The sequence below is a fragment of the Cyrtonyx montezumae genome, unplaced genomic scaffold, assembly GCF_038088225.1.
Source record: "Cyrtonyx montezumae isolate F1298 unplaced genomic scaffold, pur_monq_1.0 scaffold_8, whole genome shotgun sequence".
In the NCBI taxonomy this organism is placed as follows: Eukaryota; Metazoa; Chordata; class Aves; order Galliformes; family Odontophoridae; genus Cyrtonyx; species Cyrtonyx montezumae.
In genome coordinates, this window is record NW_027072089.1 from 92030608 (window position 1) to 92044359 (window position 13752).

A 13752-nucleotide genomic window follows, 5' to 3' on the forward strand; every position below is an offset into this window, starting at 1 on the left:
GAGTTATTTACCCCACAGATATCCAGTCTATATCTAGGGAATTTGTTTGGTAAAGGTTTTAGAAATAATTCCCAACCAGTAGCCATAAAGTAGAGTTTTACATTAAATAAATGATGGCACTGAGGATACAGCCTCATTGTCTACTCAATACATATTTAATAGATTGGATGACGTTAACATGGTAATTCACTAAAGTTACTGAATCATTGAAGCATTTTGAGCACATACATATTTACTTCCCTATTATACTGCCTGCATCATTCAATCCCAATTACCGCAGTAATAAACCATAGTTATCTTCATTTCCTATTACATATATAATGTAATAGGAATATAGGTGTATAGATAAATGACAGTGGGTCATAGGTGTATAGATAAATGACAGTAAAATAACTTTAATATATTACAGTTTACTCTTTCATACAATTGATTGTTGTTAGGAACTTTTTGTTACAGTTAAATTGGAAGTTCTAGTAATTCTACCTTGTTACTCCAGGACTGCCTCTATTAAACATTTACAGTATGCCTAGTACAAAGCACTGTAGATGTCAGACATAACTGTAGCTTCTGCATACTACTTGAATATGATTGGACTTAGAAGAGAAATACATACTGTCTTTTCCTGTCTGCACATTGACCTGCCAGATAATTTTCTACTCATCTCTTAGATTTCATATTTTTTCCTGTTCTGTTAAGTTTCTGAGTTCTGACAAATACAGACTTTAAAAACATCAACTACATAAAGACTAGCAGCCTGGTAAGGTTTTTAGAACTGAAGGTGTTAGATGAGCTTTCTAATTACTTTCAGATGTCATTTGTCATAGATGAGCAGGAAAAATAGATCTGAGTGGGCTTTGCAGGAGTTTCTGAGCTGAGCCAGAGGCTCACAATTATGTTACTGTGTCGCATGCCTTGAAGAATGTTTCCATTCAACAGTTGGAGGTTTTCAGTAGAGCCACCCACCCTCGTACTTCTTCAGACCGAAAAGTAGACAGTAAGCTTTTGGTGATCTGAAGAGGGTGAAAACTTCCTGGTACAGTGGTCTGAAAACCCACAATATATTTTGCTGTTGTACTGATATAAATTCTATGCTGTTATAGTTACATACTGTAAAAGAAATGACTAATTATTTCTCTGTTCAGAGTAGCACAACTGCAGTTAGAATTATAATCTCTCAGGGAAGATACTAGCAGTGAGTTGGGGCATATAAAACAAGATAGTTCTATAGGTGATCTAGATTATGAGTATTTTCAATGTTAGTTTAATTTACAGACTTTACACTTCTTGTTGTTGGTTTTTTGTTTGTTTGTTCTTGTGCAACATTCAAAAGCGCTGCACTGCAATCTAATAAAACTCTATGTGCTTCTTAGAAAAGTGTTGAGTGCAGAGAGGTATTTAATATCACCACCTACTACTTTTGAACAGTGTCAGGTCTTAAGCACCTCAGTCAAAAACCTTGAAATATGTTGAAATCCATATGGCTCTATTCATTTGTGTCTGTGCAAAAGAAAAAGAGCATGCTATTTTATTTCCACTCTTAAAAGACCTTGAATCTCTCTGGTAAATGTTGAGAACTGAAAAGTATGCTATCTCCTTGAGAAACAGAAAGAATGCAATATAATTATAAGTACTGCTGTGACAGAAGCACAGAGTCTGCTTTATTTCCAACTTCATGATGAACTAGGCTTTCATTGTTATACACATAGACAAGGCTGACAGTAGGGGAGATTATGCAAATGAAAGACTAAAAGAACATTCTCTACTTACCACTTTGTTTTATCCGTGACAGGGATACAAGGGAAACAGAAGGGAGAGAGAGAAAAAAAACTGCACCGTCGATGGCCATGCGGCAGCCCGAGCAGAGCCGTGCGCTCCGGTGGGGGGAGGGAACGGAGGAAATAGATGGGTCTACAAAAAACAAAAACAAACAAACAAAAAACAACGGCACTATTTGAGGAGAAACGGTAACTTTACTAAATCTAATAAAATTGAACAATTGAGAGCGACAAAGTTTCCAAACCAAATCTGAGAGCTTACGTTAGGGAAGAACTGCAGGGGAAGCGCACGTGCGGAATCTCTACGGCAGCCGAGAGAGCGCGCCAAGAAGAGAGCGGGTCTGGCGTCTGGCCCGGAGCTCCAACCCACGGCCGCTCCCCAGCACAGCATTAACTCCTTAATTGCCTGCATGATGTTCTGATGTGGAATACCGGCATCAAAACCACAACACACTTCTACCTCTAGGGAGGACTACTCTACATGAGTTTTAGGATGTGTTGATACCATTCTGAAAAGCCTACGTACAGCATAGCCTATTTTCTAAATGCTTACCATCCACAAGGTAACTTCTCTGTCAGCATGTGTACTTCTTGCTTACAAGTTTTCAGGACAAATATTTACACATCCAAGGATGGCATGCATGGATATAAAAGATGCCATCATCTCCAGGGCATGTCTCAGCCACACTCCTTGCAAACTAGCTATCTGAAAGGATAGTAGGTTTGATGATGCAATCCAAAAAACACCTGTGGCTTTTGTAGACACATTCACGGGGTTATGACTACTCAGATTGAAAAAAATATATGTTCCACCAAAAAAAAAAAAATCTCTTGTTCAATAGTCTTCAGCTTCCACTGAAATTTACTTAATTCCAAACTTCAATTGCTGTAAAATCAACTGTGCTGCTCAGTGAGCAGTCAATGGGATTACAGCAAGTAAATGTCTGATAAAACAAAAGAATTGCATCTTTCTCCCTATCAAATCAGGTAAAGTTCATAAGTTCATAAGTTCATAAGGTTGGAAAGGACCTATAAGATCATCTAGTCCAACCATCCTCCTATCACTATCTCTACCCAACTACTAAATTAAGTCCTTTAGCACCTCATCTAAACGCTTCTTGAACAGCGCTAGGGATGGTGCCTCAACCACCTCCCTAGGCAGGCCATTCCAGCGCCTGACCACTCTTTCAGAAAAGAAATGCTTCCTCAGGTAAAGCTTCACCTGAATATAGACATCTAACTTTGAACTTGTCACATAATCCTCCCTTTACAGTTGACAGAATGCTTGTCAGCACTGTCACTGTCATGTGGGTTAAGATTCAGGTTACACTAAACTAGAATCACAGAATCATTAAGACTGGAATAAGTAACTAAGTCTATGTAGTTGATCCATTCACCCATGATCAGATGAGTGAAGCACCACAAAAAGGCCTATTGCTCTTCATTAACTACAAGAAGATCTTTGCGTGTCTAACATAGCTGTGAAAAGATAAACATGGGTGAGACAAAGTCTGACATAGAATAGAGATTTGCTGTTCTCCACGGAGTCTGCTTCAGTTCTGTATCTATTCATGCAGGCAGTGCTGGTTCGCTCATACTGCTGACAGAAGAATAATACATTGGAAACTGCTATACAAGATACTTATAGTTCCTTCTTCTTGCAAGTATAGTATATATTTGGAGTTTACTTGTTAACAGCAGGTTGAAACTTTTGCTGTTAACCAGAAATCACAACAATTAAAACAATAAAAAAGTAACAGGAAGAAATAATGTGTTCATAATTAAAATCAAGGAAAAGATTGTATTTAGCAGCACATCTAGTAAGCAGTTTTGCAGATCCTACAAGAAAGTAAAGGTAGGAGGCAACTGTATTGCTTTTTTGTGTTTTGTTTTTTTTTTTTTTTATTTCACTTTTACTCTGTTTCTCTCCCTCTCTACTTTATTTTTCTTATCTCTTATAAAAAGGGATTACTTTTTCAGTCTACTCGCAGTAACTATATAAAAGCTACCAAAGTACTGTGCTTCCCTTTAAATGAATGCAAACGCATCATGGAAAAGAAAACATTAATTACAGTTTAAGATTTTTCATTTTACAAACAGCTTGCAAATTATCTAAATTAAGTAACAAATTAATTAGTTTAAACAAATTAATTTAAACAAATTAGTTAATTAATTTAACTAAACCCTGTCTTTTTAAGAAAAATCTTGAGATTCTGAGTTCCCTGCTGTAACTCAGTGAGAAAAGTTTAGTTTTACTATTTTCCTTCTGAAATTTAAAGGAAAAATCCTTTGTCTCTACAGCTGCTTTCAGAAATTGGTATTTTATACTACACTAATCTGTATTCTAGGTTACACACTTAAGTTTTCCTGTGGAATCTTCCAGCGATTTCAATTTATTTAGAGATCATCAACCTCAAAGTAAAATATAAAAGAACAAGATATACTGGATCTTTGAGTGACTGTTTAAGAACAAGATATGCAGCATTTTGCTTTCTCAATGATACCCTAAGGTCAGCCTATTTCTGTTGTACTGATTGTTACAGGTCAGAACAATTTACTCTTTTCACTCCATATGTGCCCTCTGAGACTGATAAGGAATATCTCAAATCAACATCATTTCATGGACAGTTTTACATTTGAAAGCATTTGTTTGGAGTTGTTTGCTTTTGAATGGTAGGGCCAGGGAGCATTTTCTGTTTGAAGACTTAGCCTATGAGCAAACTATTCCAGTTTGATACAGGAGATTGGGAGATTATACCATTGTACCTTGTGAAGGCAAGATATAAGCTGGCATCTACCTGCTTCCTCTTATTTCTGCTATTTTAAATTTGCAAGGCCTGGAAGATAGGAATAAAAGAGTTCCTGCTGAGATTCACAGAGTTGGAAACTCTGTAAGCCTCTGAAAGAGCAGGCTCAGTCACTCTGCACTATAAGTAAGAGTACATACTGTCCTGTTAGTCATTAACTGACAAGCACAAAATTGGATAACCTACCGCTACTGAAAATCAACACTTGACACCAAGACATTGTTAGATCAAGGAGAGGTGAACCTCTTTGTTTTTCTGTCTGTATGTCTGTCTGTCTCTCTTTACCCATTTTCTATATTTGCTCTTTTTTTTCTTTACTCTTTCACTCCTTGTAGTAGCTGTTGCCTAATATTACCTTATCTGTGACATTTATTAATCATTATTAACAAATTAGCCAATTTTATCTACAACTATGAGTTGTTATTAGAAAGCTCTCAATAATTTTATCTGTATTATTCCTCTGAGTCTTGGATGACTTCACTGAAAGTAACAACCCCTGCTGACTAGGGGAGGTGCAGCTCAGGAGACAAGAAAAAGATTTACCTCCCTTGATATCCACTGAGTACGACAAGACAAATGTACAGTAGTCCTTTTCTTCCCTTTCTGACGACAGGATACAAACAATCACTTCTAACTCTCCACCCAGTGCAAGAAGAGAATTATTAAATTAAAATCTTATATATACGTGCTAGTATACATGGCATTTCCAAATTAAACACATGCTAGTATATGTATGCTAGCATACATGGCATTTCCAAATTAATGTGTCTACTTACATTTTCTGTTATATCAAAATAAAATAACATTTTCTCACTTATACTGTCCTTGTCTGCTTCATAGAGAAATGAAGAAATTGAATGTGTGCTTTTATTGCCAATGACTAAATCTCTCACTAGCTTCATGGTGGTCCAGACAACCTATTATTCCACAGACTTCATACTATTTTATTTATATATCACTATTTTCTGATAGCACTAGGGTAACTACCAACTAATTATTCTTTCCAGTTTATCTCAAAACCACACAAATTCCTTACTTGGACAGTTACACCTGAGCATGAAACTTGATTACTGAATAAGAAATGTATTTAGGAACAATCTCAGCCTTCTGAAAGGACTTTGATTTCATCTAGCCTCAGCATAGCTTCATCAAGGGCAGATCATGACTCATCAATCTGGCGGCCTCTTATTTTGGAGTGATAGCATCAGTAGTGTGAAGAATAGAAACTATTTTTTACTTTTGTTGTCTCAAAGCTTGCTTCATGAGGCCTTTCTGGTTATAAGACTCTAACTGACCACTGCAAATCATCTAGATGGTTGTCATGGTGCCTCAGTGTCTCTGTTTATGGTTGTAAAGATAAGCAGAAATAGGGGTAAGTAGTCTTTTTCAAGGTACGGCTTGGAGAAGCTGATCACTGTGAAAGTTGGTAATACTTGTACATGGCAACAAGGGTGTGACTCCCTGCTGATTTATCTGTTGGGCCAGATATGTTACACAAACAGAGAACAAAACTGAGAAATGGGGGGGTCATAAACCAAACTAATACAATAGTGTGGAGGCAGCTAAACTTGTCAATAAGAAAGCAGGACAGATACCCCGTTTTCCTGGCAAGATAACCAAACAGATGTCTTTGTTAAACAAAACACCCACAGGAAAGGTGAGGAGCTCTCCCCCTTCAAGGTTTGAAAATTTACAGCAAAATGACCCTTAGGTTTAATCCCCTCGTAACCAGAGTTTGGAATTGTCATGGTTTTATGATTTTTGGCATTGGTATTCCACATCATAACATCATGTAGTGCATTAAGAGTTAAAAAGTTAGTGCTCCAGCTCTGTGGATCATTGATAGTTCCAGGTATACCTGTGTCAGAGGAGATGAAAAACTACATTCCTCAAAGGTCTATTCAATGCTTTGCATTTTTACACATTTCTGCTCAGAGGGAAAGATAAAAACTGTCTGTGGTCACAAGACTAGTTCTCTTTCCTTTGGGATCGACTCAGCAGTGGGTGCTCGCTGCCATCTCACCTTCAGCATTTAGCCTAAGGCCTTCAGTTTATTGGACACTCTCTCTTGCTCATTTTATTTGATTTATTAGCGTCAATTCCAATTATATTGTATTATATTGTGTTATTTTGCTTTCTGATATCTTATTTAGTAAATTAGCTTTCCTCCTTAGATTGTTGCCACTGTTTTGTTTTCTAGGCCCATCTCCCTTTTTCCCTTTTCCTTTTCCCCCTTCCCCTTCCCCGGAGTGTGGGTCTGTAGGTCCCCCACTCCAATTGTCGCAGAACAGGGCAGAACCGTAATGAATATGTATGTGCTATACCTTTGAATATGTATTCATTTCTCCCTTTGGGGTGTTTGGTGGAGCAATCCCACACGTATCCAGCACTGTAATGGAAGGAATACCTGCTTGACGTAACTCATTGGTGTGCTGAGTTGCTCTGTCAGTTTTCTTGGTGCCACTAAACCAAGGACTTTGGAGAAGAGACTTCCCTGAGGGGAAAACCTCTTTGGAAGAACCTCCCTCACAGAGCCTGCTTGCTGTGAAGCTTCCCTGCTTTCTCCCATCCCCCACAGTGATCAGGCAAGTTCCTGAGATCAACAGACTACGGACGGAATCTCACTGGATCCATGGTGATGATGATCGCTCTCTCTTGCTTTCTGCCAAGTCTCCTTGCTTTTCATCTGTTTTCTGTCACCCACCTTCCCTTCCCCACATCCCTAAGCAGCTAGTATTTGTAGCATTTGTAATGAACTGGATGGGCTAACATTTGGTCTTTTGTGTCTTAATCTCACCATTGGGTATACATATACATATAAGCAAAGAAATTTGTCTCCCTCCTTTATATTGGAATGTGACAGGTAGGCAAAGGAAAAGCAACTGATGTCATCCACCTTGACTGCGGCAAGATCTTTGATATGGTCCCACACCACATCCTTAACTCTAAACTGGAGAGATATGGATCTGAAAGCTGGACTGTTAGGTTGATAAAGAATTGGTTGAATGGTCATAGGCAAAGGGATGGTGTTAATAGCTCTAATTCCAGGTGGAGGTCAGTGATGGATTGCGTCCTCCTGGGGTACACCTTGGAACTAGTACTATTCAACAACTTTATCAATGACTTAGTGAGACTGAGTGAATCCTCAGCAAGTTTTCTGATGACACTAGACTGACTATTACAGTTGGCAATAAAAGAGAGGGACACCATCCAGAGGGATCTGGACATGCTTGAAAAGTGGGTACACATGAATCTAATGAAGTTTAACAAAGCCAAGTGCAAGGTGTTGCGCTTGGATTAAGGAAATAAGTACAGACTGGGTGAAGAGTACACTGACAACACTGCAGAGAAGTACTTAGGGGCAAGGATTAAAACCTGGACTTGAGTATGCTCTTACAGCCAAGAAGGCCAGTGGAATCCTGGGATGCATAAAAAAAAGGGCAGTCAGCAGGGAGAGGGAGGTGATTGCCCTCCTCTATATGTGAGGACCTCCTTAGAGTACCATGTCCAAGCCCGAGACCTCCAGCACAAGAAGGATGTGGAACTGTTGGAGCATATACAGAGGAGGACCATGAAGATACTCAGGGGACTGGAGCATTTCTCTTATGAAGAAAAGTTGAAGAAGTCGATCTTGTTTAGCTTGGAGAAAGTTCTAGGAAGACCTCATTGCAACATTCCAGTGCTTGAAAGGAGCCTTCAACCAGGGCAAGGACTGACGTTTTACATTGTCTGATAGTAACAGGACAAGAGGGAATGGTTTTAAATGAAAAGAGGAGATTTACGCTAGATAGTAGGATGAAATTCCTTACTCGGAGGGTGATAAGGTGTTAGAACAGGTTACCTAGAGATGTAGGTGCGTCTCATCTCTGGAGGCATTAGGTTAAACAGGTCCCAGGCAACCTCATCTAGAAGTTGACAATACTGCCCACCACAAGGAGGTTAGAACTACATGATAATTTTGGACTCTCCCAACTTAAGCCATTCTGTGACATTGTAGTTCTATGACTGGCTTACTGAAACTGGAGGTTTTGATTCACAGACTACAATAGAAGCTTCTATTCCCCTTATCTTGAAAAATCTTCAGGTAAGATCTGTCACATTTCTTATTCAGATAGAAGCATACACAAAAATCTTATTTCTCTAACCACAGGCAGAAATCAAAGGCTGGAAGGGTTGGAGATGGCATGTTCACATGCTGGCTTCCAGTAAAGGGATTTAGAGTCACACTGGAGGGAGAAAAACGCATCATAACATTTTGAAATGACCTTTCCTCAAGACAGTGAACTTCAAACCTGACTTATTTGATCCAGAGCCTAAAGTCACTAATAGTCAGTTTGTTATCCCAGTCTCTCAGCAAGTTCAGTGGCAGTCTCTGATCTCCAGATCAACTAATATAATTGCACAGTATGCTCAGAAAGTTATATGAACTGGATAGATCAATCTGCAAAGAAAAACTGTGAATCTGTCTCTCACTTGCACTGAAAAAACCTTACATACTTCCTGAGAAACAACAGCCAGAAAGAAAGCAGGTTGGCTGATGATGTAAAAATCCTAAAATACTGCGTGTAGAAGAAATATTTGAGTGGAATAAAAAGTCAGAATAGATTTTCAGATCTGTAAAGTTTAAACACTTGTGATTTCAAGAAATCCATCATAAAATTTGTTCTTATATTTTTCCCTTTTTCCTTCTTCTCAAAGACTTCTCCAGAATAAGAATATTTTATTGGTCAATAATCTTTTCAAACTTTCAGGCAAGATGTATTTAGTATTGGTTTATGTCTACTTGATTTATGCCAACATTGTCCCTTAACTTGAAATTATGATTGAGTTATAGTTGTATTTAAAAAAAAATGTATAGAACATTTTTAAAACCAAAGACTGCATTTATCTATCTATCTATATAAATTTAAAATATTAAAAAAATCTTTTTTTAAATATTTTCTCATATATTTATAATGATACAGTCATAGGCCCCCACCAAAAACATTATGGAAAAAAAATAAAAGAACTTTTTTTGTTTGTGGATTTTGGTTTTGTTTTACTGTATAATATCAGAAACTCTAAGTAGGAGTTACAAATACAAAGATACACCAGGTTGAACACTTGCAGAAAGCTGGAAGCAACCTTGTACAAAAAGCCCTTCTCATCCTTCTAGAAATTAAAACAAGCTGGTTTAACTAGTGACAAGTCTTCAAAATTTTAATCAGAAACTGATACTTCCAGGAACTGGAATTGCCTTTTGTGTAAAATATTCTGCTCAAACAGATGAGGTTTCAGTAGCTTATTTCACATGAGAACTGTGCAATCTTCCTGTTCAACATTTTGACATCTGTGCTTTCATAAATATTTTGGTTAATATTGTCAGGGTATACAATTCATGTTTCTGTGACTATTCAGAGAAAGACCTGTATCAGCACATAGTAGGGAACAAGAAGTTCTTCTGGGAACAAGTTTGTTTTTCTGAAGTGTCAGAGTGAAAAAATCTCCATGTGGAATTTAACTTTCCTTCTCCTGAGTTCATCCATGTAGGTAACAATGTTTGAAGCAAGGGAGAAACTGCTCCTCAGACTCCTTGCCACCTGTTCATGTGACGTTGGGCCACCAACCAAACAAAACAAAACACACCTTCACTGAAACTGTTGTAATAGATTGTGTCCTATTACAGCAGCTACACATGATTTAGTCATCATAAGATAAAAACAGAAGAAATTCAGATAACTGAGAAGTTGGACATCCTAAAACCCAGTGTGTGCTCTACAAACAGAACAAAAAACTTCACAATAGCTTTCCTTTTCTCCAGTGTTAAATAAATACATATTTCTCCCTAAATTACTAGTCATCAAATCTTAGTGATTCCCTAAATTAAAGTGAAAAAAGGCAGAAAAACACTGCATCCTTCAGACACCAGCAAACATTTCCAGTGCAACTGTTCTCACAGCCTAACAACAGATTTTATCATACAATGACATGCTATCTGTGAACAAGTCTCTATCTGTATAAAATGACTGAAAACAATGAAAACTTCCTACTCTGGTCCTATAATATCAAAATTAACTATGGACATTATCTAGAAAGGAGTTTTATTTGATAAAAGCAAATTTCAACATAGTGGATCGCTAAAATCTAAAAAAATGATGATTTTCATAACACACTTCTGCGCATTCTTAATTACATAAGCATTTACTGACACAAATCAGAAAAAAAAATAAAAATAAAAAAGGAATAAAAATCCATATAGAACCAGATTTTGGTAAATTCTGATGAAATGTTGATTTTGCTGATCCCTAATGCCATTCCACTGCTCTCAGTGAAGTTTATCTTATACAATATGAGTAAGGGAAGACTCAACTGTTACTGTTATTTTTACCGTACATTATTTCAAAAACACATGCATTCCTTTTGCTTACTACTGTTCCATAGGCCAGAGTACTCTAAATACAAGACTGCTGGAAAACATTTTCTTCTTTCTATGTTAATAGTATTTATGAGGTAACAGAGTTGGGTTTTTTTTGTCTTTTTTTTTTACCCTAAACTATGTGCTACCTACCTTCAAACATCACTGCTCACTTTGGTTAGTCCTTGGAGATAGGGCTGGCTTTGAATAAGAATATTGTCATCTTATCTTAGCATGTGATTCACTATTAGCTCTTATGAAAAAAAAATAAAATAAATCTTGCATCATTAAGTAGTTGAAAAAGTGATACAGTAAAGAAATAGTGCTAATGAAACATTTAAATTTTCAAATTAAATTCTCCCTTTGTCACTATTTCTGCACGTTAGGAATGAGAGTTGTTCGGAGAGGATTAGCATTGGCACTAATTAAGTGGGCAAATACAGCTACAGTTATGTAGGAATCTCATTACTACTTCAAAGCTACAGGACATTGTGGTGCTATTGAATCAAAGTGTTTGACATGCTCTCAACCCTATGTAGAATCTTTTTCCCTCTCAGGCTATTAAAACAAGAAAGAACTCATGTATATAATAAATAATAAAAAACAAACAAACAAAATTTCTCCCAGGTTTTAGCAATCATATCAGTTGCTTCTCAGTATGGGAGAATACTAAAATTGCAAAATTGTCCACCAGGTGGCATAAGACATATGTATTATAGTGTTATAGTAGCAATACTGTAAATGTGTACCATTTTCCTTAATCAGTGTACGACCTTTCTTGTTGGCTTGGGGTCAAGTGAACATCTATAATTACACAGTAATATATAAGCTTTCTGTTTTTAACTTTATATCTTCTGCTATAAATAAATCAATCAATAAATAATGAATAATTGTTACCTACATACTTTAGAAGTGCCTCTACCAAACTATTGGCCATTCTGGTTTGAGCAAGAAATTATACTTAATTTCTGTGCATGTTTTTGTTTGTTTGATAACTTCTAGTCTTGACAGCATCATATCCTTTTGATGTTTTACATTTGAACAAGAGCAATAAGGACAGAGTTTTGGCAAATGCTGAAATAATCAAAGCACAGAAGGCAAAGCTTTCTAACTGTTCTAACGTTTGCATCATAGCTGATCATGAATTGATAATGACAAATAGAAGATATCCCTGGCTTTACCTACTCCAGTCCAGATGGAAAGGGTTAATAGCTCCTCACAGTCAGGATTATATAGTTAGTTTGTTACATACAACATTACCTGGAAAAGTGTTGCAATTTAAAATAATGCAAAAAGAAATCTGAGGATAATTACAATTGGTTAATATGAGTCAGAATTCAGATAGTTTTCTGTGGGAAATAGTTCGAAGACACTCCAGAGGTTTCTTGCTAGGCTCCAACCGTCTCCAGAGCTGCAGAAAATTTCTATGTATATTTCGTGATTTGCAATGGATAAATTTTTCACTTTGGCTCTGTGAAAAGGACAAAAATTCGTTTGGGATTCTTATTACCTTGCACTGTGAATCTCTGAATTCTGTATGGAGCAGGCCTTATACATAGTTTTAAAGTTAGTCAAAACAGAACAATTCCTTCCACAGATTAAATATTGTCAATTAGCTGCTTACTTTTTAGAAATTTCTCTGCCCTTAGTATTTACACAAGCCTTCTACTGATGTGCTATAAACTCTTTAGTCCAAGCATGGTAAGGGGTCTTATTTCAGAGCTGGAGAGGGTATAACATCACTAGTTGCTACTTATTATTTTATTGCATTCTAGGCTATTGCAGTAAATTAAAGGACCTCATAGAAGAGAACAACTTATAAATTATACAATAATGATGGTTTCTGAGCTTGAATTTCTTTTTGTTATTATTATTGCACATGTACATCTCCCTTCTCATCGTTAGCTCTGGAAGATTTCATCTACAGGTATGTCTAATGATTTGCTGCTCCATCATCTCTGCAACTCTCATTGCCTTCACATTTTCCACTGCTTTTGTGTCTTGTTTTGTTTCTTGATTTGTTCATGCATTTGAGTGTTTGTGTGTGTGTCTGTATGGCTGTTGTTTTAGTTTTAGGGTTTTATTTCTAACTTACTTTTTTTTTTTTTTTTTTTTGGGGGGGGAGGTCATTTGCCAAAACACTTGGTTGTTTTCACAGAATCACAGAATTTTATTTTTGTCTGCTTCCAAATTCCCAGTGTATATGACCATCTCAGAAATCGGTATTCTTATTATGGTCTTTAATGCAAATATGAAAGATGTTCGCCTCAGACACCCTTTCACTGATAATATATTCACCCAATTAAGAAAATCTCATTGTTCTTCATTAGTTCACCTACAAACTGACTTGTAGAGAAGAAGCTACTACTGGTAACAAACAGTTAAGAGGCTACATCCACATTCAGGGAAGCCTTATAGTGTTCTGTTGTTTTTTTTTCCCCCAAGGAAAACCAATGTGCATTTGAATGATTATTTATTGAAGGTAAACAAATTGAAATAAACAATAAAAAGTAATACATAAAAATAGAAAATGATCATTCAAGCTGCAGAAAAAAAACAACAACCACCATGGGTTCTCACGACCATTGCTTCAGTATTTGCTTAGAAAGCTAAGTTCAAGGCCTCCATCTACTTGTGTAAAATTGTATAGCCTGACAATTAAGTTCCTCCTTCTGGACATATTGCCTATCTATTGAAGGTCAATAAGTAGTATTGTGCTTGCTTAGAGAGTTTCTGTTTTAGCATATTAGAGTACATTGAATTACACTTACTTACA